Genomic DNA, 4,527 nt, shown 5'->3' on the forward strand with positions numbered 1-4,527 from the left:
TTTTGGGGGGGCCAGTCATGATCCCAAAGAGCCAAATTTGAGCAATTTGGCCCCAAACTGGCAGCCCTGCAACAAACCCCGAACCCTCAATCTCACGATTACTCGCCCCGCACCACCGAATAGTGAAGGGTAATTCGTTGTTTAAGCGAGATGATGATTTTTTACTAAGTCGTAATTTGTGCTTAGAGAATAATGATCAATAGAGCTATTCATGGTGTGACTAATGAATGTGGAATTGTAGAGACTATTCTTAAAAGCATGTTTCATTTCGCTTGTTGGCTCTACTTACCACTCAGACGCGGTATCATCAGGTACAACATATTGCTGTTTTTATCCCAAAAATTTTGAAACAAAACTTGCTTTAATTTTAGGACAGTTTGAGAAAACTGAGAAGAAAATCTACTGTATTCAGGCCTTCCAATGACACTCCCCGATGTGGCTAGATCTAGAGCTCATCAAGGAAAAGTCATGATTAATGACCAACTGTACGTAAAAAATGGAAAGCAGATTTTAACGTTTCGCGGGTTTTGAGAAGGAAGACAAACGGCATCACTCCAAAGATTGGCTCGGCAGAGTGGGAGACCGCAATTAAAGTACATTTATTATTAGGAAGTCGAAAAAAAATGAAATCCTTACAACAATGTTGCTGACTTGTGATTTTAGAAGCCCATTATAAAATAACAAAATACATCTTTTTGTGTAAACCTTACAGAGCATGTTTGTTTACAGTATCTATAGCTCATTCATACATGACTGAAGTGTCTTTAGGCCATTCCCTAAGGGGGGACATTTCTCGTTTTAATGCACAGTAGAATTATGAAAGGGCTGATCCAACAATGTCATGCTCATAACTGTGCCTGAACTACAACAGGGAACTTCTGCTTTTTCTTTCGTAATCCTTGCTATCGTCATTTTCATCTACGTCTTTTGTATGTTTGTCACACTCTAGTGACCCGCTATTTCAGGGGTGCCTAGATAGTCGAAGCAGACCTTGTGCTGTTGAAGCTAGAGAGGTTAGCTGAGTAAGTCTGAATCCCTGTAAGAACTTCTCTGTTGACATCCACCCTTGGCACTCATATGACCTCGTGCAGTTGCGAGCGCCGTAAAACCTCAACTAAAACTAAAGTAATACTTTTTCATACACACGCCCTCTGTAGTCATAGTTTTTGCTTTCTATTATCTGTTTTATTATGGCACACTTGTTTGATCGCTCTATTAATTTCAGTTGGTATCACACTAAACTACGGAGAAGATGGCCCTAGTTCAAATCCCAGACAAGGCGTTTAAAAAAACAAACTCAAACTGTTCGGTAGATCTTAGTTTTCAAGGCCCTCAACCCATTTGGTGCGGTCCTTTCGGAGATGAACGTTTTGTTTTGTTTGTTTTTCTTAGTATAGCCTCTTAGTGTTAATACTACGTTACTTTACTTTACTTTACTCCGGGACATTTCTAAAACTGAGGGCGAACTTATCTAGTCCAGAGCTTGTGAGGAGGTAGAGCTCGCAATTAGAAACACCCCAGAAGGAAAAGCCCCCGGTGAAGATGGCATTAACACAGAAATGCTGAAGCAATTAATTAGATCAGTTTGGCAGTGACACTATGACAGAACTTTTCAACGATATCCATGACTCAGGACATATACCAGAAGAGCTACTCCAATCGGTTTATATTATCATCCTCAAAACAAAAAGATGCGTGGACTTCAGGATCATCCGCCTAATGCCACATATTATGTAAATATTTTTGAAAATCATTTTGGAGAGAATTAATGGCAAAATTGACAAAGACATTGGAGAAAAACTGTTCGGCTTCAGGTATGGAAGTTGTACCAGATAAGGAGTCTTCTGCATGAACGCAATAGCACAGAAAGACATTCAAGTCCAAAAAGACCTCTTTGCCTGCTTTATTGACTACTCAAAAGCTTTTGACAGAATCTATCCCATCAGGCTGATTGAGTGTCTGGAGAATATATTTATTGTTGGCAAAGATATAAGAATCATGGGAAATCTCTACTGGCAGCAGAGGTCAGAATTGTAATGGGTAATGTACTATCAGAACCTATTAAGATACATAGAGGAGTGGTCCCTTCTCTCCCTATCTTTTAAAAATCTGTACAGAGTTTGTTTACAGAGAATCTCAAAACCTGCAGGGAGTCACTATTGGGTGCTGCAACATCAATAACCTGAGATGCGCAAATGATACAGTTCTGCTTGCAAACAGGAACGAAAATCTTCCTAAAATTGTACAAGTAGTAAAAGTTAACAGCAGCAATGCAGACCTTGACATGAACGCCAAGAAAGCAAACAAATAAATAAATAAGGTCTTATCAAAATTCTCAGGAAAAACAACAGACATAATCATAGATGGAGATAGAATCGAACAAGTGCACCAATTCAAATAATCTAGGGGCAGCAATCACAGGCGATGGAAGAAGTGAAAAAGAAATGAACACATGAACAGCAAAGGCAAAAACAAGATTCAGCCACATGCACAAACTGTTTAATTCCAGGCAACCACCTCTCTCTTTAAGAAAGCAAATGCTGCAATGTTACGTCTTCCTCATATTCCTATATGGTGCAGAGAGCTGGACTTTGAAAAGGGAAGAAGAAAACAAAATAAATGTGCTTGAGATGTGGTACTACCGTAGAATGGCCAGAATAAGTTGAAAACAAAAATAGACAAACAATAGGATGTGTCAGATTCTATACACAAGTCTAACACTGCTGAATAAAATTAAATGTAGAAAAATACTATACTTTGGCCACTTAAAACGACACGCGACTACGTGCATTGTGAAAGAGGTGCTTGAAGGAAAGATGTTGGGCAGGAGAGCCAGGGGAAGACAAAGAATAACATGGATGGACAACATAAGAACATGGACTGACCTGGGTATGGCAGAATGTGCAACGGCAGCTCGCGACCGTGAAAGATGGAGGGTCTTTACACGTCAACCTCTGAGTCAGAGATGACACCTTCAGATATCCTGCTGACAAAATAGTGAGAGAAAAGTCTACGAAATGACGCGTCTGTTTTCGATTATGATAAACGGTAACCCTTTCTCCAGCGTAGGCTAAAGTTGTTTTAAAAAAAGTTAAACTGTGACTATTGAGCCCTTTTTTTCCTGTTGTGGGCTTCATTTGGTCGAAATTACTCATTACCTGCAAAGTATAGTACGTTGTGTGAACTGCTGAAGAAGCTGGTGGTACTTCTTTCTGCCGAAATATGACTATGACAACATTCCATCAGCGGCCACAGTATCGATATGGATTCATATTATTGTACTATGTACTGTTTGATACTTTACTTTTTTTCCTACCTCTGCTGGCTTTGACCCTCGAGAAGAGATGCAGGTCGATATGGCAGGTCAACTCTGCAGCTCTTTCTATTGAGATGTAGTTCTCAAGGTTCACTTGACTCCTTCAGTTCTTCTTCTGGGTGGCTTACCTTTATCTTTGTAGCTTGCGTACTGGGTGCTGTAGGCTCTCGAGGCTGGCAGACTAGGTGACATTCGTAATATGTTTGCCAAAACATGATATTCTCTATTTTTCTATGAAATTCAGACAGGTCTCCGTGTCAACAGCTGCTCTTACATCTTTTTTTCTCTGCCTTTTTCTTCTCGGGATGTTTAAGGCTTTGCAGGAACATTTCACCTGGCATGCAGGGATCTTGCTATCATGGGTTTTACTCAATGTCCAGGCCTGGCAATCGTGGTATAATGTTGAGATAAATGTTAAAGTGATAAGCTGTATCTTTCATGGAGACATTTAGCTGAGATAGAAAGGGTGCGAGCTGATGGGTGACAGTGTTGGCTTTTTGAGTTCCAATCTCTGTTACATTATATCTGGATCATTCTCCAGTACAAATTCTGACTAGATAATTAAACTCCTTGACCTGATTTGGCTGGTTGGTATTCAGATGAATATTCTGGAGACTTTGATGTCGTCCAATGTTCACTACTTCTGTTTTTGATATACTTATTCCCATGTAAAATTTTTCACAACTGTTGTTATTCGTTGGTGTGGCTTTGGAGAATTTGTTGGTCGTCTGCAAAGAGTTGCTTGTTTTGTTTTTTTTGGTCTTTGGTACTCGTTTTGAGTCATTTTATGTCCATATAACTTATGAAAAGGAGGAGAGATACAAGGCATTCCTGCTGTACTCCCGATGTTACTTCGAATCAGTTTGTAATGCCTTTATTTGTTCTTACTGAATCTATGCTGTCGGTGTACATAGCTCTAACATTTTCCAACAATATTGTCCTCTGACGCCATAATAATAATTTATTGTTCCAGTAGTTTCCACAGACATGACTAGGTTTACTCTATTAGACGCCTTCTCCTGATCTAGGAAGGCAATTTCAGCTTCTTTGTTACTCACACTACACATACATACACACACACACATACACACACACAGACACACACACACACACACACACACACACACACACACATACACACACACCACACCACACCACACCCCCACACCCACAGACACGCACACACACACACACACACTACACTACACACA

The sequence above is a fragment of the Aplysia californica genome, unplaced genomic scaffold, assembly GCF_000002075.1.
Source record: "Aplysia californica isolate F4 #8 unplaced genomic scaffold, AplCal3.0 scaffold00193, whole genome shotgun sequence".
In the NCBI taxonomy this organism is placed as follows: domain Eukaryota; kingdom Metazoa; phylum Mollusca; class Gastropoda; order Aplysiida; family Aplysiidae; genus Aplysia; species Aplysia californica.